The sequence below is a fragment of the Orycteropus afer genome, unplaced genomic scaffold (assembly GCF_000298275.1).
Source record: "Orycteropus afer afer isolate SDZICR_OR568_19922 unplaced genomic scaffold, OryAfe1.0 scaffold00014, whole genome shotgun sequence".
Lineage (NCBI taxonomy): Eukaryota > Metazoa > Chordata > Mammalia > Tubulidentata > Orycteropodidae > Orycteropus > Orycteropus afer.
In genome coordinates, this window is record NW_006921601.1 from 20862375 (window position 1) to 20889460 (window position 27086).

The 27086-nt window shown below is 38.4% G+C and overlaps 1 protein-coding gene across 1 annotated transcript in view; it reads left to right on the forward strand.

Annotated features, from left to right (window-relative positions):
• NELL1 (neural EGFL like 1) overlaps nt 1-27086 on the forward strand; it is a 1238690-nt gene that overhangs the window by 675583 nt on the left and 536021 nt on the right. The window lies entirely within an intron of this gene.

Sequence of the window (27086 nt, forward strand, 5' to 3'; positions counted from 1 at the left end):
GGGGTCCAAGATTATCTTCTGTGTCTGTGTTAATTGGTTTCCCTTTTCTTTGTTGAAGAGGGTCTGTGCAATCCTTCTGCCTAGTCTGCCATCTTGCCCCGCCTCCGTTTTTTTTTTTTAAAAAACAAAACAACAATAGCTATCGAGGCCCAGGACCACACCCCAAGCTAGAGATTCTGACTTAATTGGTTTGGAATGAGGTCCAGGCTTAGGTGTATTTTAAGAAGGATCCAGATTGAGTACCATGTGGCCATGCCATGCCGCCAGATTCCATACCACTCATCTGGATGGACATATATTGCTGTTCCATTTTTTCGCCCTTTGTTTATACTTTCCTAGGACGTTTCTCCAGGCTGACAACCAGAGTCCTTTGCTTAGTTACAAAGCCTGGGTCCTCAGAGGCAGCATGGGGTGGCATCCCAGTCACTTCTCATAGCAACCTGCAACAGGTATAAGTTAACATGTGTGTGTTTTTTTTGTGTGTGGTGAGTGGTGTGTGATATGTGAGATTTATGCGTGTGCACAGTGTGTACATATATAGAGTGTTTGGTATGTGTGTAGTGTGTGTGATATTATGGTGTGTGTACGGTGCTTGTGGGTGTATAATGTGAATGGGGTATGCTTGTGTGAATACTACAGTATGTAATGCATGTGGCATGTGTGTGTGTGATAAGTGTATGGTAGATACTGTGTGAGTAGTATGTGTGCATGTGTGTGGTATAAGTGTGCTTGGTGCATCTTTGTGGCATGTGCATAGTGTGTGTGATGTGAGTGGTTTCTTGTTTGTGTGTGAGGGGTGTGTATTTATGATGCGTGTGCATTTGAAGGGCCTTTTGCAGATTATGCCAGCCATTCATCATATGGAATGGCCACCCTGGTTATATCCCTTACCCTTTCTGAGCCCAGTTTCCATATCTGAAAATTGGAATATCAGTAGTAGCTCTGCCTCATGTGTTTATTTTCAGGATTCAGTGAATTAATGCATGTAAAGTACTTAGCATAGTGCTTTGCAAAAGAGTGAACTTTCAGTAAGTTACATGATGAAGATAAAATCTTGGTGGAACAGTGGTTATGCACTTGGCTAATCAAACTGTCACCAGGCTGCTTCTATAAAGATTTCAGCCTTGGGGACCCTATGGGACAGTTCTTACCCCATCCAATGGGATCGCTCTGGGTTTGAATGGGCTCAATAGCAATGGATTGTTTGTTTGTTTTTTTCTCTCTGATCCCCAGTTTTCATATCTAAACATTAGAATACCAGTGATAGCTTGACCTCATGTGCTTATTTTAAGGATTGAATGAATTAATGCACATAAAATTCCTTAGCATAATGCATAACACAAAGCAAGCTCACAGTAAAAGTTATGGGATGACTATGCAGTTTTGATAATTTGCTAAATCTTTCTACACTGTTTGAATTGGAGTGACTTTTACTAACAAGCACTATTTTGGCAAAAATACAATGAGTTTGTTTCTTCAAGTCTCCACATTCTAAGTTAACATGCTACACAAAGTCTGGTATGTCTACAGTTACCACTTTATTGAAATATCTTCCTCTACCTATTAGACCTGTCTGATTTCTTTGTTCCAAACAAGAGGAGGTTGTCTGCCTCTTCATGATCTTGACTGTAACGCTAGCTGACAGGGCAAAAGAGGTATGCACATTGATGCTCCCTGAAGGTGAAGTGCTTGATTTAATGTGCTTGGAATATCAGTATGTTTAGACCATGCCTGAAGGACTTGGGCAAATCAATTTCTAATGTTCTTTGTGGTACCTTATCACAGATTTGTACTTTTTCTAGTAGTGGAAGCTAGCTGGGGTAGGGTGGGTGTCTTTCTGTTTGCACAAAGTGTTTGCTGTTTAGCAATGGTAACTTCAATGTGATTGAGAGAATTTATACTTTTAATCTATTTCCTCCTCCCAATTCTCTTTTCACTACCTCTCATCTCTGCCAGCTTTTCCCAGTGTAGCCATCTGACAGGTGGTTTGTTTTTGCTTGACATTGTTTAATGCTCCAACTCCATTGCTCAAAACCAAGTGCATTCGTAATGTTGAACCAGCAAAGACGACTGCACTTTTGGCCCAGAGATAACATTGAAAATGTTTTTGAAAAATTTAGTGTGCATTTGTTTTCTTACCAGAAAGTTTCTGGGGATATTTGGATTTGGGGAAAGGTAAGAACAAAGCTAGGGCTTGTCATGATGTTGACCTTGATGAGTCATGATAATACTATATACCTGTGGATGTAAAGTTATTAGCATTTTCATCTTATGAAGAAATCTCAAACTCAGCTTTTGTCTGTGCAATTGATGATTTTGAATGTTATTCTTAAAATGAGAGTTTCCCCAAATGATTTTCTTTTTAATTAAACAAAAATATGCAAATAAGAAATTACAGGGTTTCTTTTCCCTTCCAAGAATGAGCATGAGAATGAAATATTTCAGGTACTTCATATCTTTGCATTCTTTTTTAATCTGTTTATTCCCAGAGGGTTTTACCTAATTATATTCTGAGTGATTTCAGGGCCTTGGCCTCAACAGATACCCTATCTTTCTGCATATTCATACACTTTCTTACAGAAAGGACTTGCTGATACTAGTCTACATTTATTTTCTGCAGTGTTCATTTCTGTCATTTCTTATGCTTACTTGGAACCAGTACCTTAGAATGACCTTTCTAAATTACTTTCTAAAATTCATGAGATGCTTCCTTTCTGTTGATGCAGATGGTACATAGATGTTTGGATCTTTTTATGATCCTCTTAACCTTCTTAGATAGATGGAATTTAGTCCAGGAATTTAAAATGCAATTGTGTTTTTATCAGGTATTTTACAAATCATAAAATTGCTAGTGTGTTAAATAGACATTTTTGATTTAACCAGATGGACCATTCATTAAGCTCATCTGAAGTCGACAGACTTTCAGAAATGTGTGTGAATGAATGCAGTATGTGTGTGTCTTCATTCATGGGTGATAGCATCAATGTGGCTTGGAATTTGCTAAGTTGTTTTTTGGTGAAGGAATGGGGACCTTGTCTTCCAATACTTCTTACAATTAAAAAAGATCCAGAGTTACACATTCTTCATTTAAAAATTCTGAAACATGCTTTTAATAAAATTCATTTATTCATTTCAGGAACTAAATAATTATTGAGGACTTGCTAAATATCAGACACTGTATTAGGCACTGGAGATATAACAGTGAATAGAAAAGTCTACCTACTCTCATGTAGCTATGGTCAATAGGGGCTTTTGAGGATGGAGATAAAAAAAAGGTGGGGGATGGCACTTAGTGTTGAGAATGTGCTTGATACTCATTTATCATAACTATAAAGAGCTCTGGTAGCATAGTGCCTAAGGCACTTGACTGCTAACCAGAAGGCTGGCAGTTCAAACCCACCAGCCACTCCTCGGAAGGAAGATGGGGCAATCTATTTCCGTAGTGGTACTGCCTCGGAAACCCAAGGAGAGGTCACTGTGAGTCGGGTCCGACTTGATGGCACATAATAACAACAACAACAACAAATAAGCAAGATTATAAATCAATGAAGCAGACGTTATCCACATTTTACTAATTAGAGAAATGTATAATCAAAGAATGATATGAACAGCTAAGATTACACCTTAACATAAAGAAAACAAAAATCCTCACAACTGGACCTATAAGCAACATCATAATAAATGGAGAAAAGATTGAAAATATCAGGGTTTGGAATCAACAGTCAAGAAAGCAAATGACATACTGCATTGGGCAAATTGGCTATAAAGACCTCTTTAAAGTATTCAAAAACAAAGGTGTCACTTTGAGGACTAAGATTTCCCTAATCAAAGTCATGATATTTTCAATCACCTCTTATGTATGTAAAAGCTGGACAATCAATAAGGAAGACCAAAGAAGAATTGAAGCCTTTAAATTATGGTGTTGGTGAAATAGGAAATATACCATGGACTTTGAGAAGAATGAACAAATCTGTCTTAGAAGAAATATGTACAACTACGATCCTTCTTATAAGTGAAACTTTGTCTCAAGTACTTTGGACATGTTATCAGGAGGAACTAGTACATGGAGAAGGACATTGTTCTTCGTAAAGTAGAGCATAAGTGAAAAAGAGGAAGACCCTCAATAAGATGGATTGACGTAGTTCCTACAACAATTATGAGCATGGCAGAGGACTGGGCAGTGTTTAATTCTGTTGTACACAGGATCGCTGTGATTCTGAACTGACTCAACAGCTCCTAAAACACCACCACCACCACCACCACCAACATACCATTAGTAAGAGGTGGGTCTAGGATAGGAACCCAGACTTGCATGGCTTCAAATTCTATACCTTTCCTACCACACTGTGCTATTTTTTTTTTTAAGCTTAGAAAGGGCTCCCCTGTTTGGAAATCCCACTCTCAACCCCTGGAGACAGCTATTAATTTATTAAGTCTTTTTGCTACATTTGAGAACTCTGCTCTGGGCAGCATTAAAGAGTTCATCTGTGACAAAACTCATGGGCCTTTCTATCTTTCCATTTAGTGGACAAGATGGAAAAGCCTGTTAAAATGGGATTAGATTGCCTGAGAAATAAGCCATATAGCTCTATGGCTTGTGCTGATAGGTTTGATTGAGCTGAGACCTATTGTAAGTAAAATTGTGGTCTTTTGTGAAGGCTTTGAAGGGAGATGCTACCTATTCTGAATGAAGAATGTGTTCTTTTCAAGACTCCATTTCAGATTGGCTGAAATCTTTGATGATCCCAACCAAATGCATGTATCTGAGAGAGTATTTTCTCACCATGGAACATTTGACATTGATTCTTGTTTGAAAGATGATTGGCCCAGGACTTGCCTGCGGCAGGGAAGTTCTGTCTTTGCATCTCTCTCTGACAAAACAAGACTGACCTGTGAAATTCAATTCATTTCAATCCAGCAAACATTTATTAGTCATTAGTATCTGTCAGGCTTTATACTAAGGGCTGAAGACATAGAGATGACTAAACCATAATTTCTTATTCCAGCGAGCACAAGTCCATTGAGAGAAGTAGACATGTAAATATATAAGTTCTCTTTCAAGGTGACTAGTATAAAAATATTAATAATATACAGATTTCTTAGGGAGTCAAAGATGAGGGAGATATTAACTTATGGAGAGAAGAACTGAAAAATGGCTTCTTGGAGGGAGAGGATGTCTAAGGGATTTGTAATAATAAACTAAACTAAACTAAATAAATAAAATAAAATATATAAAAGTAAAATAAACCAGGCAATCATGGAACAGAAGGTGAGAAGTGTTCCTAGCAGTGAGGTGGAATGTGCAATGAGCACCTTGAAGAATAAGTTTGGGAAATATTTGATGACTTCTGTCTTGTTAATGTATAAAATGTGAAAGAGGGAAGTGATGAGGATGGGTGAAGAGAGTTAATGCAGGACATATTATAAAGAGGGTTTTATTGTGTGATTCAGAGCTTATAGTACTGGATTATAAGCAAGTTGGTCTAGGGATATGTTTTCGGTAAGGATGTTGTTGTTGTTGTTATGTGCCGTCTAGTTGACCCGACTCATAGTGACCCCTCCTTGGGTTTCCGAGGCAGTGTCACTACAGAAATAGATTGCCCAACCTTCCTTCCAAGGAGTGGCTGGTGGGTTTGAACTGCCAGCCTTTTGGTTAGCAGTCAAGTGCCTTAGGCACTATGCTACCAGAGGTCCCTTGGGTGAGAATAGGGGAAAAACGTTACATGAAAAGTGATTGCATTGTTTCAGATAAGAGAGAGTGGTATGAACTAAGGTAAAGAGAAAAGAGAGGGCAGATTCAAGAAGTCTGTGGTGTAGGTTGCAATTTCTGGAGATTATTTGGATTTGGTAATATATTAGTTAAAAAGGAGCTGAGAATGACTGTTAGATACTAGATGGATGATTGAGCCACTAACCAAAGAAGATACATAGTGGGAAGAAATGATGGGAGAGATAGAGATTGTTTGTTCAATTTGGACAGGTTGAGTTGATGGGGCTTTAGAAACTCTAATGGAGATGTAGACACGGCATTGAGTCAATGGATATGTTGGGAGTTCAGAAGCAATAGGCATAGAGATATGTGTTGATGGGTCGTCAGGACAAGAGTAGAATTTAAATAAATGAGAATATATATATATGGTCTTACCTTTGTAGAGAACATAAAGCAGAATCCTGGGAAAATCAGCATTTAAGGAATTTAGGGAGGATAAGGAGAATCTAACCAAGAAAACTGAGAAGTGGTTAAAAGGTAGGAGAAGCAACAGGAAAGTGTTTTCCTTAAAACAAAGGAAGCAAGAGTTTCAAGGGGTGAGAACAGAGAATGGTGTCATATACTTGAGAGATCAAGTGACAAGCTATAAAGTGCCCTGTGGCTTAATATTTAGGTAGGCATTGTGGCACTTGCCCACAGAGTTCCAGGGATATTCTTAGGACAGAAGCTCAGGGGGCTATGTCTATATTAACTGGTGACTGAGTAATGAGGAAGTGAGGACAACAAGTATACAGTAATGTTTCAAAGAACATGAGCTGAAGGACATGACAGAATGATGGTAGTAGCAAGATAGGTGTGAGAGACAGGGAGATGAAGATGTTGATTGATAGGGAGAGACTTGAACATACTTTTAGGTCAGGACAAGGTTTTAATAACAATCTAAGGGCTGGAAACAAAAAACAGACTTGAATAGCATGTAGACAAACAAATCCTTATAAATTAGGACAGGATGCAGGTGCTGAGGGAATTGGGTGAGGCATCGGTTGCTAACCAAGAAGATCAGAAGTTCAAACCCATCAGCCACTCCGTGAAAGAAAGATGGGGCAGTTTACTTCCATAAAGGCTTACAGCCTTGGAAACCCAATGGGTGTCGCTATGAGTTGGAATTGACTTGATGACAGTGAGTTTTCTTGGTTTTGGCCATTTATTAATGGGTCACACTGGAACTACTGAGAATAAAGGTGGGTGGAGATTTGAGGAGAATGAGAATACAACTGAATATATGGGAAAGGGAGCTGGCCCGAAGAAGTAAAAACAATAATATATATACACACATACACAAACACACACACACACATATGATTAATTTGAAGAGATAAACGTCCTGATGGAATTGGGAACTGTCCATTTTCCACAAAATCAGTCTTCCTGGGGAAGTGATCCTTCTCCAACTGTGAGTAGTTGCCTCTGCAGGATAGAAAAGGCTGATTGCTGGGCCTTGAATGGGGACAGGAAGGTGTGTCAATTGGAGATACAGGCTTTTAAGTGATGGGCTGTGGAGCTCATCTAGGCTAACTGGCTGGAAACAAGGAAAATAGCAGCCACTGTCAATCCATTTCCTTGAGGGTCTTCCCCTTTTCCACTGACCTTTCACTTTACCAAGTATGATATCCTCCAGGTACTGGTCCCTTTCGACAACATGACCAAAGTAGGTTAAGACGAACTGTGGCCTTTTTTTGCTTCTAAGGAGCGTTCTAGCTGCACTTCTTCCAGGACGGATTTGTTCATTGTTCTGGCTGTCCCTAGTACTTTCAGTATTCTACAGTAGCACCACAACTCAAAAGCAGGAACTCTTCTTTAATCTTCTTTATTCATTGTCCAATTTTCATATGCATATGAAGCACCAGGGTACTGGAGTTTAATTCCAGAGTGATGGCTACACTCAATGAATGATTATGAAAGTAAGATGCTGAAGCCAAAAGGTGAAGGATAATAGATTTGCCGAGGTCAGCATTTTGAGTAGATAGTGTGCAATGGGTCATCCATAGGCACATTGAAATTATTTAGAATAATGGTGAGAGTTTAGGGCAAAATCATTGTGGCAACTGTTATTATACACAAATTTTTTTTGAAAAATTAAAACCTTCTTTTAAATATTTGCTTTTCACCAATATTATGCTTGCCCTTGATGACTGATTCCATCTGACTATCTCTACAGCATCTCATTTTCCTCCTCACATAAATAGAACATGTAGTATTAGATGTATTTATTTGTAATGGAAAATTATGCCAGCATATCACAACAAGCACTGTGTATGAAGCAAGTATTCAGTATTTGTTGAGTGAATTAAAATGTTTACCATCAACTTCTATGCGTTTTTGAGATTTACTCACTGAAGTCTGACATAGTACATGTACTTGTCTTTATAGTTCTTGATACAACACATCTTGCAGAGATAGGAGAAAGCAAATTGTCTCTACCTTAAATGAAAACCTCAGCCTTAAATTGATTATACTTGTTGGTTATTCAATTCTAAATTCATGTTTCTGATGTCCTCACTCTTTAATAACAATTTTTCTTCTAGAAGAAATAGGACATAGAGATTTAGAAAATAAACTCTGGAGCCAGGATAACTAGGTACAAATCCTACCTGCAGACTCTTAGTAGCATTATGACCTTGGAAAATTAGTTTAACGTCTATACGCTTCAGATTTCTCATCTGTAAAATCACTATAATAGTGGACCTATTGTTATGAGGATCAAATGAGTTGTGAAAATTAAATATAAGGATTAAATTAGTTTTTTAAAAAGTATCTGGTCATCCCATATGAATGTTACCTTATTATGACCTAACTATAGTTTACATAAAGCACCAGGGTCCTGGAGTTTAATTCCAGAGTGATGGCTATACTCAGCGAATGATTATGAAAATAAGATGCTGAAGCCAAAGGTGAAGGATAATAGATTTGCTGACATCATCATCTGATGTGACTTTACCAACTTGGTCTTCTATATTTTTGCCCTTTGACTCTTAGTGTCATAATGTGATGTCTTAGATTCTCCAGCTTGTGAGCTCAATCTACTATGTCTGTATTTAAAAAATAGCTTTCAGCCTTTATATCATAGCTACATTTCATTCAGATAGATGTCCTGTACATATGATGAGATTGAGTGGCAAACAATTTTGGTTCTGTTGCCTCTATTGATTCATATTTATTTACAGTGGAGTGATAAAATTGTAATTTTTCTTCATGGAAAGCTTAATTCTTTTATGTATATATATATATAAAATGTCTTATTTACTGAATTCGGGAATGTGTTGTTGTTAGGTGCCCTCGAGTTGGCCCCGACCCATAGTGACCTGTGTACAACAGAATGAAACACTGACCGGCCCTGCGCCAGCCTCACAGTCCTGATTATGCTTGAGCTTTGGTCACAGCCTCTGTGCCAGTCCAGCTCATTGAGGATCTTCCCCTTTTTCACTGACCCTTTACTTTACCAAGCATGGTGTCTTTCTCCAAGGACTGGACTCTTCTGACAATATGACTGAAGTACGTGAGACCAAGTGTGGCCATTGTTGCTTCCAAGGAGTATTCTAGCCTTACTTCTTCCGAGACAGATTTGTTTATTCTTCTGTTTGTCCATGATATTTTCAGTATTCTTTGCTAACACCACAATTCAAATGCATCAGGGATATGCAAGTAACATTTTAACAGATCAAGAAATGAGGGAATTGAAAGGTATCTTGAGTAGTCCAAGGCTGAAAAATGATTGGTCTGCTTTTGCACTCAACTCAACGTGCAGGCTACTGATGATCTAACTCTATATCAGTACTAATGCCTTCCTTATTCTTGAGACCAATATTCTAGCTCTATCCTAGCTTTATTGGAGGTAGGTCCTGGTTTCTCTACTGAGTCTCCATCTTGATAATTTACCTATTACTCTTTGCCTTATTCTTGTTGTTCACTCGGTAGACTTCATTCCTTTCAGTTTTGCTTAGGAGTTGGACTCCTTTGTCTTTTGACCAGCATCCCTGATGCTGCCTACTTAGATTTCCAAATCATAAGTCCTCAAAAGTTCTCCATAGGAGTTAACATAATAGACCTGATTGTGATGAAGCAGATAAGAAATGTATTGGAAGAACATAGGGGCAAGTGTGACAGGAAGTATGAACCCAGAGCATAAATGAGCATCTAAGAGCTTGCCTTAGGAGTGGTCTGCTCAGGATGCCATGGATGCTTCCGTTGTACTTGAATCTTCATCACCATGCATCTGGTTTTGCTGATACTGTGACACCGGACACTCTGCATCATACAGTCTGAAATTTGCAGTTCTGCTGCAGGGTTAAAACCTTTGCATCACTCTCTCCAAAGCCAAAGGCCTGGGCAGAGAGCATCTGATTGTGTTGAAATCATACCCTATATTCCAGATATCAGGTGCTAGCTGTTGAGAAATTATTGTTCTCTTTAACATCTGTAGAAAAGGATGGGTCTCCCCCTCCAACTGCTTTTGAGGTAATTGTCAAGTAGTAAGAATGCTCAGTTGCTGGACAGTTAAATGCAAAGCCAACCACCACCAACTATCCATCCTCCCATAGCCTGTAATAGAAGCCATGTCCCTACCTGATTTACCTACGAAGTGTATATCCAGTTCACAGGTCAAACCCTCCTTATCTGTTATCTTCAAGTATGGGCAACTCCTGGGCTTATATGGCATCCCAAGACCTGACACCAGAACTCAATGATTCCTAATGATTTTAGTGGTTTCCCTAGGTACCTGTCCCTGTCCCTGAGCTAGCTAATTTGTATGTAACCAAAATAACTACATTTATTTATTTTCTTCCAGAAAAGAGACTGCAGTTGGATTTTATTAAGATCAGCATATTTGTCTATTGAAAAAAAAATCTGTTCAGGGCTGCCTTTTTGTTTTGTTTTGTTTAATGGAGGACAGGTGAAAGCTTCGGGGGGTAATTTAAAGTAACAAAAATTATAGTATTGTATCATGCATGAAACACCAATATGTCTCCTGCTTGCATTATTTTCAGTTCTTGAGTTGAGGACATTTTTCGCAGTTAATATTTCTTTAGCTTCTGTCATGAATGCCTGAGCATTTTTTGAAATGCCTACTATTTGTAAAGATCTCATCTGACATGGTGTTCTGTAGGTTAATTATTCAGAATAGAAAGGAGTTTTTTTTTCTTAAATCACTTTTCAATGTGTGAGGTATTTTAATTTCTTCGTGTGCCCTTTTGTTCCTGTATAATAGTTAAAAGGCAGGCAGGATTTGTCCAGCTACACTAGATTCTAGAATCCATTAGAAGTTTGTATTTTTCTGATAGTCCTTGATTGGCATTTATATCTGTGTGCATATAATCATAACATTTGAAATGTCCATATTCTTTTGTTTAAAGGAAACAAATGGAGCTTTCAGGGACTGTAATTAATTTATGAATATTTTAGCAAGTTTTGAGCAATGGATATTTTATTTCAACCGAAAGAAACAAGACTAATACAATGTTTTCATGGAAACAAAGGAAACTTACATGTTACTATTTCTGTAGTATTTGCAACTTGTTTCATGCACTCTTTTAACTCTGCTACAAACAAAAAGATCATGTTATTTTCTCTGCATGTATTACTACAATTTCTTCAGGATATGAAGTCTTTTTAGCCCTGATGTTCTGATTTTAAATAATTTCTTTAATTTAAACATGTATAGTTTTCATAGGTTTATTTTATTTTAACTATGGTTTTCTCCTTTTTTTTGCCCTTTACATCGATCTTTATGATGGGAGGAATTCTGGTAGCATGGTGCCTAAGGCACTTGACTGCTAACCAGAAGGCTGGTGGTTCAGAACCACCAGCCACTCTTTGGAAGGAAGATGGGCAATACTGCCTCAGATACCCAAGGAGTGGTCGTTATGAGTCGGGTCTGACTCGACGGCACATAACAACAACAACAACAACAACAACATTTTTTTGTAGTGATACTGCCTCAGAAACCAAAGGAGGGGTCGTTATGAGTCGGGTCTGACTCGACGGTACATAACAACAACAACAACAACAACATTTTTTTGTAGTGATAATGCCTCAGAAACCCAAGGAGGGGTCGTTATGAGTCAGGTCTGACTCAACGGGACGTAACAACAACAACAACAACAACAACAACAACAACAACATTTTTTATTTAAAAATACACCTGGTAAAACCCAGAAAAGGAGGTTGAGAATGACGGCCCAACCCAAAGAGTAGCATCAGTGTCGCTGAACTGTACATGTCGGAACCGTTGAATTGGTGTAAGTTTTGCTGTATTTTGGTGTATTCTCAACAACCACATCAATGACAACAACAAAAATATGTCTTGAAATATTTAAGACAAACCAAAACGTGTAGGTAAAAACAGCATGAACAGTTCATCTGGTAGTCCCTTCCACTCTACTTGCTGGTCTTCTGTGACACCAGAGCTGCTTGCCTTCCAGCTAGGCTATTGTTTACTTCTTCTGATCCTCCTCCCTTCTTGTTTTTGAACTGCTACCAGTCATCTCATATGAGTACAAAAGGTGGATAATAAAAATGTAAGACAGAAGAAGCATTGGTGCTTTCCAGTTGTTGCTGAAGAATATTAAATTTACTGTGGACTGCCATAAAAACAAATAAACCTTAGAGGAAATACAACCAGAATGATCGTTAGAAGCAAGGATGAAGAGGCTTTGGCTTACTTTGAACATGTCATCAAGAAAAACCAATCGCTAAACAAGAACATCATAGATGGTAAAATAGAGGGTCAGTGAAAATGAAGGAAACCTTTAGTGAGATGAATTGACACAGTAGCCACAACAGTGACTCAGATAAATCAATGATAAAGACTGCACAGGACTGGGCAACATTTTGTTCTGTTATGCATCAGATCACCACAATTTGGAGTTTACTCAGCAGTCCATAACAACAATAATCCAAAATACACTGAAACCTTTGAGAACTGGAACTCAACAGAATGGCCTTGTTTTTATGGGTCTTAAAAGTGGTCTGTCTTTGACAGGACAGGATGCAGTTTTACCACTTTTCTTTTGTTCCATTTAGTGGAAACTATTTGAGCATCCCTTCTCTGACAGGTTTCTACTTTACAGAGGTTCTGGATTTTGCAAGTTTTACCGTATTACCGTTGCAATGTGTAAAATTTAAAGTGATAAAATTTCAATATAAAATTACTAATGAGATTTTTTTATTTTTTTTTTTTTTGCAGTAAGTTTTTAAATATGGTGTGCAGTTTACACTTGCAGGACATTTCCACTTCAATCAGCCACATTTAACATGTTAGGCTACCATGATGGACAGTGCAATTCTAAGAAGTAGAAACCCCTCCCCAACTTGCCTCTTGGAAGAATATCTTACACTTTGATCAGTGTTGTTTGTTCTGTTTAGTTTTTCTGCTTTAGCATGGGCTGATTGGAGAAGAGATTGGGCTGGCTAAAGCAGGATTTGGAGTAAGACAGGCAGGATTTGACTGGTCCTGCGCCAGCCTCACAGTCCTGGTTATACTTGAACTTATATTTGTCTGTCTACATGTCTACTTAAAACGACACTTATAACTCTTAGGTTATAAGTGAGAGATAAGAGGGGTCAGGGAATCTAGTGGGGATGACTAGATTAATATGCTTCAATGATACAACCCTGTCAGATGCATCTTACTGGTTGGTTGGTTTGTCCTAGGGTGGTATAGTATATTTGCACATTATCTTTTTCTAGACATTACCAGGTTTTGAGATTCTGGGATGTTCCTACTTCACGGGGAAAAGAATGAAGCTGTGCACCAGAAAACACACAGAGCTTGGAATTGGTAGAGTCTGATCGTCAAAATCTTCAGCCTATAAGATATAATAAAGACATTGGTGGGGAGGGGAGTTCTACAGAGACTGAACAGATCCAGACTGTTTATATATTTGTCACTTCCTCAGTACCGTGGCCCATAGCTAGTAGTTTGTGCAATATGTACTTTTGTCTGTATAATTGTATGTTTTAAACAATTCAACAATTTAATTGAGATATGGAAATTCAGAAAGATATAAATCACAGCTGTTCTATAACCAAAATACTTATAATCTAGGAAGGGAGACATGTAATACTGTGAAAGTACAATCATAGAAATTGGTATAATTTAAAGAGATTGCACTGAGAAAGAGCTCTGGTAGCATAGTGGCTAAGGCACTTGACTGCTAACCAGAAGGCTGGCGGTTCAAACCCACCAGCCACTCCTTGGAAGGAAGATGAGGCACTCTACTTCTGTAGCGATACTGCCTTGGAAACCCAAGGAGAGGTCCCTATGAGTCGGGTCCAACTCGACGGCACATAACAACAACAACAACAGGGAAAAGTGGGCCAGACTTCATCTCACCTACTTTGGTCATGTTGTCAGAAGGAACCATTCCCTGGAGAAGGATATCATGATTGGTAAAGTGGAGGGTCAACAAAGAAGAGGAAGGCCCTCAATGAGATGGATATACACAGTGACTGTAGCGATGGGCTCATGTATAGCAATGACAGTGAGGCTGGCACAGGATGGTCAGTGTTTTGTTCTGCTATGCACAGAGTTGCAATAGTTTGAGATGACTCAATGACACCTAACAACAGTGACAACAGGAAAAGTGAGATTTGTAGAGTAAGTGATGCTAGTACCTGAGGTTTGAAGAAAGAACTGGTGCTTGGGAGATGGAGAATGGTAGTATAATCAGAGGCATGCCCACTCTGAGGGTAGTTTCAAGTAAGTTGGTATCAGAGGAGCATAAAGTGTCAAAGAAGAGTGACAGGAAATAAAAAAGGAAAAACAGGAGACTCAGATGACAGAAGATCTTACCTACGGTGCTAAGAACTGGAACCTCATCCTATAGAACTTCACTTAAAAAAAAAAAAAAAAAAGATGCTTTGGCAGTCTTGCTTAACATGGTGGGAAGGCCATTGAAGAAAACATTATTTTAAAAGGTTCAGAATAGTTTGCATGAAGAATGACTGGTCAAAAGTAAGTCAGTGGTAATTCAAAATGGAGTTTCATCAGTAATCACCATGCTATTTCCCTCTAGCATCTTAGTGCTTGAAAAACTAGGTATAGCAGGATTCTGTTGCTCTGAACAGCTCACTAAATCACAGTGCACCAAACTCAGGGGAGTAGAATTAGAAAAGAGAAAGGGACAGGGAAAAAGTAACAAGATCAGAAGATCTATCTTGCAAAGCACTGGCAGGCAGCCAAAAAAAGCCATTGGAGACTTCCCTGGGAGAGCGCTGATCAGCAGGTGAAAACAGCCATCTGAGACCCTCCCTGGGTTAAGGAAGAAGACATACCACTCCAGCAGACCAGTGGTCACCCCAAGGATCTACCTTCAGCACATGAATTTATTAGTATCTTGGGTTGGCTAGGTGCAAATGGGCACATCCAGTGCCACTGAAACACAAGCAGAGAGTCCATTGGTGCTGCAGGAAGGCAGGCCCAGGGAGGTGCCCCTGTAGTGGGTCACCACGTAGGCTTGTGTCAGTTTAGTGGCACTGAGAGGCTGGTGCTTGACTTTATCAGTAATATTGGACCACAGATTACTAGCAGGCACTCTCTTGACTCCAGTGCCACTGAAACCGAGCAGATCTTTGGTGCTTCGGGTGTGTAGACCCACAGAGGAACTCCCGAGGCAGATCGTGGTCTGTGCCGGTTGCACCAGCACTGTGGGTGGGCCCAGAGAGAGAAACCCCTGTGGCAGATTGTAGAGCTGGGAAGTTGTCTTGGGTTGGCTTTTTGGTGCTGAGGGGCCTTGGGAGTGGGGTTTTTGCGTGTGTCTGAGCCTGGTGGAAAGTGGTGACCCCCTAACAACTGGAGTCTTTGCTGAAATTGAGCTGGGGGCCTGTGAAAACAGTACAATTTCATCAGTAGCAGCCCACTCAAAGCTCAAGAAACTGCCCCTAGCAACAGCAAGCTTTTGTTTTTCCACTCCCACCTTCTCCACCAATAACTTCTCTTATCCTATAGAAGAAACCACATTCAGCCACCATAAAACCTCCCTTTTTGAACTCTAAACCCTCTTTAAGATGAACAGAAACCCATATCTACATTCCACAGTGATTCCATCTTCACAGAGAAAACTGCAGTGCAACCCAGCATACCTGAATTAATAACTAAAAAAATACACAAGCTTCATCTTTTCAAGATATTAAACCATAAAACCAAATCAATACATAACGAACAGTTAAAGACACCCTCAAAATGTCTAGGAAACAACAGGCAACCTTAAATCAAAACAAAAACAAACAAACAAACAAACAAAAAAGGACAAAGCATTAGAAGCCAAACCACAAAAAAAAGGTCTTATTGAACATTCAGTAAGAGGAGGCAATACAATTATCTGAGAAGGGATTTAGAAGATATGTTTATAGAACTATACAAGGGCCTAAGGAGGAAACACCACATAGCAACAAGGAGAACACAGACAGTTCTCTGGAAGAACTCAGGAAAATCATTCAAGAACAAAATAATAAGATTAATGCACAATCAGAACTCATACAAAAACAGCAAGTAGAAATCCGGAAGATGAATACCAAAATTACAGAATCACTCAACACAGTAGGAGCACAAAAGAGTAGGTTAGAACTGGCTGAAGAACACATATCCTAACTAGAAGACAAATCCCTGGACACCAGCCTGTATGAAGAAAAATCAGAACAAAGATTTAAGAGAAATGAAGAGAACCTAAGAAGTATGTGGGATGACATGAAAAGAAACCATGTAAGACTCATTGGAATTCCAGAACAAGAAGGTGAAAAAAACCGCCGAGAAAATTGTGGAAGACCTGCTAAGAGAAAACTTCCCCCATACTATGAAAGAAGATATTTGTGCAAGAAGCTCATAGAACCCCACATAAGATAGATCCCAAGAGAAAAACACTGAGGCATATTATAATCAAACTCTCCCAAACCAAAGAAAATAGTTTGAGAGATGCCTGGGAAGAAAGAAATATTACTTATGATAATCAACAGTTAGGCTGAGCTCCGATTACTCAGCAGAAAGCATGCAGGCAAGAAGACAATGGGACGACATATATAAAACACTGAAGGAAAAGAACTTCAACCAAGAATACTATATCCAGTCAAATTATTCAGTAATATGAGGGCAAAGTCAAGGCATTCTCAGACAAACAGAAATTAAGAGATTTTGAAACCAGACCAACCCTACAAGAAATGCTTAAGGAAATTTTCCAGTAGAGAACCCATAACAGAGATCAACAAAATCAGGATACATGGCCTCAACACTAAAACCAAATCAGAAATAGAAACTCAAAATAAAACCATAAAATATTGTATGCTAAAAACCAAGGAAGTCAGTCAGCACACAACAACAGCAACTAAGCTATCAGAGGGAATAAAACTTCTAGGTACAAACTTCCAAATGGAGAAGAAAATATGACAATGTCTTCACAGTATGCACTGTTCTAAAAATGTAGAGACAAGAATATACTCCAGGGTAACCACAGAGAAAAGTAACAGTCCCCCTAAGCAAATCCAGAAGGAAGGAAAACATGGATTTAATAAGCACAAAACCAACAATAAAGAAGAAAAGGGAGAAAAAGCATTAGCCAACAAACCAAACTCAGCACAGAGAAGTATGTGGACCAAGGAAGCACCAACAACACAACAGAAAAACACAATAGAATGACAGCAATGAATTCATACCTATTGCTAATTACACTCACTGTGAATGGATTAAATGCACCTATCAAGAGAAAAAGAGTGACTGACTTTATAAGAGAAGAAGTCCTATTGATGTGTTGCCTACAATAGACCCACCTTAGACTCAAAGATAAAAACAAATTAAGAGTTAAGGGATGGAAAAAATATACACCAAGCCAATGGAAACCAAAAAAAAGAGCCAGACAAAATAGACATTAAGGTGGAAAACATCATAAGAGACAAAGAAGGACATTATATGTTGCTGAAAGGGTCAACTGACAAAGAAGACGTTACAATAATAAATATTTATGCACCCAGTGAAAGTGCTCCAAAATATGTGGAGCAAATACTAACTGAATTAAAAGGAATAATAGACAACTCTACAATAATAGTAGGAGACTTTAACACACCACTTTCAGAGAGGGACAGGTCAACTAGAAAAAAAATCAACAAAGATACAAAAAACTCAATAATACAATCAACCAACTTGACCTCATAGATATATACAGTGTATTTCATCCAACAAAAGCACAATTGCCATTCTTCTCCAGTGCACATGGATCCTTCTCCAGAATAGACCATATATTAGGACATAAAACAAGCCTCAATAAATTCAAAAGCATTGAAACACTACAAAGCATCATCTCAGACCACAATGCTATAAAAGTAGAAAATAATAATAGGAAGAGCAAGGAAAAAGCATCAAACATAAGATGGTGCTACTCACTGCTCAAAAACTACTGGGTAATGGAACAGATAAAAACTGAAATAAAAAATTTCCTAGAAACAAATGAGAATGAAGATACATCATACCAAACAAAACCTATGCGACACAGCAAAAGCAGTACTCAGAGGCAGTTTATAGCAATACATGCATACATCAAAAAAGAGGAAAGAAACAAAATCAACACCCTAACTCATCAACTTCAACAATTAGAAATGGAACAACAAAAGTATCTTATAGAATCTAGAAGTGAGGAAATAATAAAGATCAGAGCATAAATAAATGAAACAGAGAAGAAACAAACAGCAAAAAAACAGAGAAAATCTCCAAAACAAAAAGCTGGTTCTTCAAAAAGATTAATAAAATTGATAAACCATTGGTAGATCTAACAAAGAAAAAGAGAAGAACCAAACCACATGAACTGTAAATGAAAATGATGTCATCACAACAGAACCAACTGAAATAAAAAAGATACTAGCAAAATATTATGAAAAACTGTACTCCAAAATATTTGAGAACCTAGAAGAGGTGAACAAGTTTCTAGAATCACCAAACCTACCTAAACTATCCCACTCAGAGATAGAATACTTGAACAGACCTATAACAGAAGAACAAATTGAACAGGTCATAAAAAACTTTCCACAAAGAAAAGTCCTGGGCCTGATAGCTTCACTGGAGAATTTTATCAAATATTCAGAGAAGAATTGACACCTATGCTACTCAAGCTATTCCAGAACATAGAAAAAGATGGAATGCTCCCAAACTCATTTTTTTTGAAGCAAGCATAACACTAATACCAAAACCAGAGAAAGATACCACTAGAAAGGAAAGCTACAGACCAATATCCCTCATGAATATAGATGGAAAAATCTTTAACAAAATCCTGGCCAACAGAATTCAACAACATATCAAAAAATTCATGCAACCAGACCAAGCGGGATTCATACCAGGTTTACAAGGGTGGTTCAACATCAGAAAAATCAATCAATGTAATCCACCACATAATCAAAACAAAAGAAAAGAACCATATGATTATATCAATCGATGCAGAAAAGGCCTTGGATAAAATCTGACATACATTCCTGTTCAGAACTCTCAGCAAAAAGGGGATAGAAGGGAAATTCCACAACATAATAAAGAGTATATATGCAAAGCCAACAACCAACATTATTATTAATGAAGAAAGACTCAAGGCATTCCCCTTACAAATGGGAACCACACAGGGATGCCCTCTGTCACCACTTCTATTTAACATTGTATTGGAAGTCCTGGCCAGGGCAATAAGGCACAAAAGAGAAATAAAAGTTATCCAAATTTGTAAAGAGGAACTAAAACTATATTTGCAGGTGATAGGATCCTGTACGTAGAAAACCCAAGAGACTCAATAAAAAAAAAACAGCTGGAACTAATAGCAGAGGTTCAGCAAATTGTCAGGATACAAGGTCAACATACAAAAATCAGTTATATTTCTCTACACCAGCAAAGAGTACTCTGATAAAGAAATAAGAGAAACAATACCATTTACTATAGCTACTAAAAAGATAAAATATCTAGCAATAAACCTCACCAGAGACACAAAAGACCTATACAAAGAAAACTATAAAACACTGCTACAAGAGACAAGGGCACTACATAAATGGAAGAACCTACCTTGTTCATGGATGGGTAGACTAAATATTATGAAAATGTCAGTACTACCTAAAGCAATCTACATATTTAATGCAATCCCGATCCAGATTTCAACAAATTTTTTTAAGGACATGGAAAAAGTAATTACTAATTTCATATGGAAAGGAAAGAGACCTCAGATAAGTAGAGCACTTCTCAAGAAGACAAACAAAATGGGAGGTCTCACACTCCCAGATCTTAAGAACTACTCTACAGCCACAGTAGTCAAAACAGCATGGTATTGGTACAATGATAAATAGACCAATGGAACAGAATCCAAAGTCCAGATATAGAGCCATCTATCTATAGACAGCTGATCTTTGGTAAATGTCCAAACCCATTAAACAAGGAAGAGACAGGCTCTTTAACAAATGGTGCTGGCAAAACTGGATATCCACCTGTAGAAAAATGAAACAAGACCCATGCCTCACACCATACACAAAAACAAACTCAAGCTGAATCAAAGACTTAAATATAAAACCCAAAACTAAAATTCATCAAAGATTAAATACAGGCAAATCTAGCAGCCCTAGTTTATGGTATAAACAGACTATCAAGCATAACCCAGAATGTGCAGGAGGTAGAAAAGAAGCTAGATGACTGGGACCATTTAAAAATTAAATTCTTATGCGCATTGAAAAACTTTGTTAAATGGGTAAAAAGAGAACCTACAGATTGGGAGAAAATATTTGCCTATGACATATCTGATAAAGGACTTATCTCCAAAATCTATAGAAAAGTTCAACACCTCAGCACCAAAAAGACTAATAACCCAATTCACACATGGGCAAAAGACTTGAACAGACACTTCACCAAAGAAGATATACAAGCAGGCAACAAACACATGAGAAATTGCTCACGATCATTAATCATTAGCAAGATGTAAATCAAAACAGCAATGATATATCATCTTACCTCAGCAATAATAGCAAAGTTCCACAGGTCATAAAATAACAAATGCTGGAGATATTGTGGATTGATTAGAACTCTTATGCACTGCTGGTGGGATTGTAAAATGGTACAACCATTGTGGCAAACAGTATGTCGTTTCTTTAAAAAACTGAAAATAGAAGTACCATTTGACTCAGCAATTCCATTACTAGGAATATATCCTAAAGAGTTGAGAGATAGCGCAAGAACAGACATGTGTACACCTAGGTTCATCACAGCACAATTCAGTATAGCAAAGAGATGGAAACAACCTAAATACTCATCAATGGATGAGTGGATAACCAAATTATGGTACATGCACACAATGGAATACTATGTTACATTAAGAACAATGAGGGATATGAGAATCATCTCACAACGTGGATGAACCTGGAGGACATTATGCTGAGTGAAATAAGTCAATTGTAGAAAGACAAGTACTGTATGAGCTCATTGCTGTAAAAAGACAAGGGTTTGCCTGGGAAAGGGAAGTCACTTAGTGGGTTACTGGGATGGGGGAGTGAAGGGGAGGGATTAATTTCAGGCTAGTTGGGTCCCACACGCTGACGTGTGTAGGAGGAGGGATATACAAGAATGATCTGTGAACACCATGATAACATTAGGAAATGGGAGGACACTGAATTGTGCACATAAGAGATAGATGACAAATGCTAATACCAACCAATGTGTCCACAACATTGCATTGCCAGTAACACCAAACACCAGGCTACAGACAAACACATAAACACCTGAGAGGATCAGATGGGGCTCAGTTCAAAAGAAGGAAAATCCAGAACAGAATTTGAAATTCTCATGAACCGCAGACTTCCTGGAGCTATGGAGGGTGGATAAACCCCTGAAAATATTGCCATGAGATAATCTTTAAACCTAAAACCAAATATATCCTCTGAAGTCTCCTTGAAACCAAACAGTAGTTTAGCTTGATTAGTAAAAAATATCTGCCATGAGCATTATATTCTTTTAAGAATTATCTATATGGGATCAATGTGATGACAGCAACCAGAAAGACTGGATAGGATCCTTAGTGGGGACAATGAGTTTATATTAATGACGGAGGAACAACTTAAAAAAAGGAGGGTGAGAATGGTTGCACAACCTGAAGAATGTAATCAATGTCGCTAAATGGTATATGTGGAAACTGTTAAAAAAAAAACAAAAAGGGAAATGTTAACTTGGTATATGTTTACTCTGTATATTCTCAATAACAATAAAAATAAATAAAATTATATATAAATATATATACATGTATGTGTGTGTGTGTATATATATGTGTATATATATATGTGTGTGTGTATATATATATATATGTGTGTGTGTGTGTGTGTGTGTATAACTTCATGGAGCTCTGTTAGCATAGTGCCTAAGGTGCTTGACTACTAACCAGAAGGCTGGCGGTTCAAACCCACCAGCTACTCCTCGGAAGGAAGCAGGAAAGTTGGGCAATCTACTTCTGTAGTGATACTGCCCCGGAAACCCAAGGAGGAGTTGCTGTGAGTTGGGTCTGACTCGATGGCACATAACAACAACAACAACTTCATGGGATTTAGTATTTGGTTTCTTAGCTAGGAGGTTTAGAGTCACGGTTTCATGGCAACATTGCAGTTAATTGGTGTAATAACATGTTTAGTGGTTCTGGTCTAGATAATTTAATCTTTTACATTTCTCACTGAGAGCTTTTTATTTCATCTTATTTCCATTCATCTCAAGTAATTTCTCACCAATTGCAAAAAGGGAGTGGCAGTGACATCTTCTGACCTCCTCTAACTTTACAAGGGGGAGAGAAAATCAAGAATAACATCAACAGCCTAAGGCTGATTCCTGTGAGGCAAAAGTCAGAAATGCTGCCACCCTCCAAACATTTTACTAACTCTGACTCCAACTGTCCCTTCTGTGACACTCTATACTTCTCTGTTCCATTCAATTATTCATTGCAATGGCTGCACATAATTCACAGGCAATACTCATGATTGTGAGATTTATTAGGGAAGTAACAGGTTATATATAATTCAGGTCCAGGAATGTTCAGGATACAATTCTTAGATCAAGGCAGCTGTTCCTCAGCCATGCCTGCAGGCTTGCCTCTCTTTGGCTCTTGGCCTTTCAACGTGGCTTCTGTCCTGATCGGGCAAGTGTCACAAAGCTCTTTTAGCTCTGCTGACAGTTGTACCCCACTTTGCCAGCAAGCTTCCTGCTTTAGGCATTCATCTTTCTCACTCCATGGGCTGGCAAGTCCACTGCTCACTCTCATGGCATTCTCTTGGTTTGCTGCTTCTGCTACTGTCATCTCTGACACCTCTCTGTTGTCTTAGTGCAGGGATATCTGGTTCAAGGATGTGCTCCACTCCAGGCTCATCTTTTTGATGGTAGTGAGATTCCCCCTTTCTGCCTCTGGGATGATTCATTTTAAACCTAGTGGGATGGCAAAACTGACCAATCCCGTTGTTAGGCTTCCCTATACTTTAATTCCATGATCCTATCCCAACAAAGGCACATTTATGTTGTTAACAAGCTATCCAATTCCCTTGGGGGCCAACAAGCACCTTACATTTGCATAATTCTACTCAGTCATCTGCTGGAAGTTACAAAGACTGCTAGAATAGCCATACTAAGTAATTCACTGTATCTCATTGATTATTAACAGTGCCCTGATTATTTCAAATGATTTAACTTCAAAGTTGTTTTGATAAAACAAATCTAGATAAAATAAATCTAAGTCTATTTATGTTCAGTTGATTTCTACACCATATACATTATTAGATTTTTGGTTCAGAGGACAAAGAGATTCAGGTTTTATAATCCAGATTGAGTCATTTGAGGAAATGTGCTGCTTCTTACCTTCAGATTGATTGCAGAAAGTATTATAGTGTTTTCCATCTTTTGGCCTCATGGTTCCGTTGTTTGTGCCAGACAAAGGTGATCTTGGCTTTAACCCTCTATGTTAGGCTCTACGCTTTTCTATCTTCATTCCAAACTACTGAATTTTTTGTCACGGGATATGTCCATTTCTGAGGTTAATAGCAGAAATTTCCTTGTTCTGGTGATCTCATGTGGTTCAATATCTTAAAATATGTTTTATATAATGATGACTTCAAAGCTTTAAACTCCAGTCCTGACCTCTTCCTCAGGTTCCAGTCTTCTTAAATCAAGAGCCAACTTGACAATTCCATTGACTATCTAATTAGGATTTCAGACTTTTCTTGCTCATCAGTGAACACTGCACTTACCTCAGACTCATTTATTGTCCTGTGTTCCCTAAAAATAAATAATACCATAATTCATCCAGATGCTAAAGCCAGAAGTTTCAATGAAATGGAGGGGGGGGGTAGTGAGAGGAGTAGGAGAAGGGGGAAAATACATCATTTGATCTGAATGTGAAAAGACAGAATGGTTTCATTAAAAGACAGAGACTTTTAGAATAGTTTAAAAACAAAAATGTTAATTGGCTCATTTCTGTCTTAAGCTTATAAAAACTTTCAGTATCCTTTGTTCACAGGATAAAGATAAGGCATGTTAAAACACGTTGTTATTAACTGCTGTCCATTAGTCCTCTGACTCACAGCACTAATGTTTCCTGGTCCTGTGCCATCCCCTAGGTGGGCTGTGGTTACATTTGGGGCCATAGTCATCCATAGGGTTTTCATTGACTGGTTTTTGGAAGTAGACCCTAGCTGACCTTACTTTGGGTGCTCCACTGAAACAGTCAGCATCACAGTGACACACACATCATTGTTGTCGAGTGTCGTCGAAGTCCTCTCCGAATTACAGCATCCCTAGTAACGCAGAACGAAACACTGTGTGGTCTCACACCATCCTCACAGTCCTTGCTGTACTTGAGCCCATTGTTATAGCCATTGTGTCATCCATTTAATTGAGGGTCTTCCCCTTTTTCACTGTCCCTCTGCTTTACCAAGCATGCTATCCTTCTTCAGGGAATGGTCCCTTCTGACAACATGACCAAAGTAGGTGAGACAGAGTCTAGCCATTCTTGGATCCAAAGAGCATTCCGGTTGCACTTCTTCTGGGACAGATTTGTTCATTCTTCTGGCAGTCCACGGTGTTTTCAATATTCTTCATCACCACTTGTCTGTCAGTTTGTCATACTGTGGTGACTTGCATGTTGCTGTGAGGCTGGGGCTATGCCATGGCTATTTCAGATACCAGCAGGGTCACCTGTAGTAGACAGGTTCCAGCAGAGCCTCCAGACTAAGGGAAGAAGGACAGGGCTGTCCACTTCTGAGAAAGTTGGCCAAAGAAGACCTTATTAACAGCAGTGAAACACACAAATTAGCACTCCTCAGAAACCAGTAATAGTCTGGCTTATTGACTTGCTTTCTTATTTATTGTCTATTTCCCCTTTATATTTTAAGCTCTGGTATTGAGAGAGATCATATAGGTCTTCTTCCATGCTAAAGTCCTAACATGTAGTAAAATGCTTAGAACACAATTGGTGTTTAATAAGTATTTGTAAAGGAATAAATGAACGGGCTCCTTGAGCTATAAAAATCTCTGTGTTGGAAGGAAATTAAAAGGTCATCTCTGAAAAATGGCCAACCAGTCTCTGCCTTAACAACCTTGGTAACATGGAATTTACTGTCTCCTCAGGCATTCCATCTCACCTTTGGTTGTCTCTGACCATTAAAATACTCTTCTTTTTATTTTTTAAATTGAATTTTCAAAATCATCTTACTGTGACCCAGATATTTTGGAGCTAGTCCTATTTCTTGGATGTAATTTGTGTATGACATTCTTTCAAGTTGTTGAAGACAGTTGTCATATCCTCCTTTCCTGAATCTTCCTTGCTTTAGTCTTAGATTTCCCTGCTATCTTTCTCCATTCTTCATCCAACCAGGTTTTGACATTCTTCACCATCCTAGTGACTCATCCATTAACATGCTGCAGTCTGCCTGTTTTCCACCATCCTCAGAAATGAACACAGTGTTACTCATTGTCTGTTGAGTGGGGTCATTCCTTTCTTTTCTAGATATAACTGTTCTCTTAAGTCCTTCTAAAATCTCTCAGCTACACTGCCCTGCTGACTCACATTGAACCTATCATTATTTAGAGTACCTTAGCTGCTGCTAAGTGTCATGGCTATTACCTTGTAACAGTGACTCATCTTTGTATTTGTTGAAACACACAGAATTGTTTTCTGAGCAAGGTTTTCCCAAGGAAGTCAGGTGGCCATTAAGGTATTTGCATTGGCTAGACTCTGGAAGTCTTGACAGAGGACTATTGGAGCCTTCTTCTCAGATGTTTGTCAGAGCATATGGTTCAATTCTGTATTGGCAATGCAGTATATCTACTCTCTGAATTCTGATGAGAGAGAAAACCTTGACACTACTATTAAATAATTCATATCAAAAGCTCAGAATTTCCTGAAGGATATTCAGTGCATCTATCCTTCCAAATGCACTAAATTATACCTTTTAATCTTGCCAGATCATTGGAGCGATGTCTGTTGGGACCTTGGTGGTTACTTTATCCCTTCATAGGTCTACTTTAGTCAAGTGATATTTTGGGATTACACCATTAACTGAATAATACTACTCAGTTATAGGAAACAACAAAGTGAAATTTGTTATTTCAGTTACAGAGATACTATTAAGGATGATTAGGGAGCTCCGGTAGCATAGTGGCTAAGGCACTTGACTGCTAACCAGAAGGCTGGCGGTTCAAACCCACCAGCCACTCCTCGGAAGGAAGGTTGGGCAATCCTACTTCCGTAGTGATACTGCCTCGGAAACCCAAGGAGGGGTCGCTATGAGTCAGGGCTGACTCGACGGCACATAACAACAACAACAACAGGGTAACAAACTGAGTACTTGATCTTTTATAAGAAAAACCTAAGAGAAAAATTTTCAAGTTTCAGTATTAGAATGAAGAAAACCTATAGTCTGTCTCTGTCTCTGTCTCTGTCTCTCTCTTTTTACCTCCCTGACAGTCTAGGGGGTTCTGTGGAAAAGAAAGGGGAGAGTCCTTAGGCCTTGACCCTTTGTGTCTAGAGCAACTATATTTTTTCTGGTGTTTGTATTTTGGCCTCTGGGCCAGATCCTTTTTGAAGAGAGTTATACATTTAAAATTTTGAAAACCATGTTTAGCATTAACTTTGTAACCTATGCTTTACCTTTCCAAATTAACTGGCCGTGACACTATCAATTAAACTTAAATTCACAAGAAAGATGATAATATTAGGAAATATATTATTTTTTTTCTAAGTCTTCTACAAATATGAATCCTGAGGCTTTCTTGAATGAATGGCTTATTCTAATTTTATGATGTTGTGTTTCCGGTAGTTGTCTATGTTTCTGTCTTTCATTTCACTTTTAGGAAGCT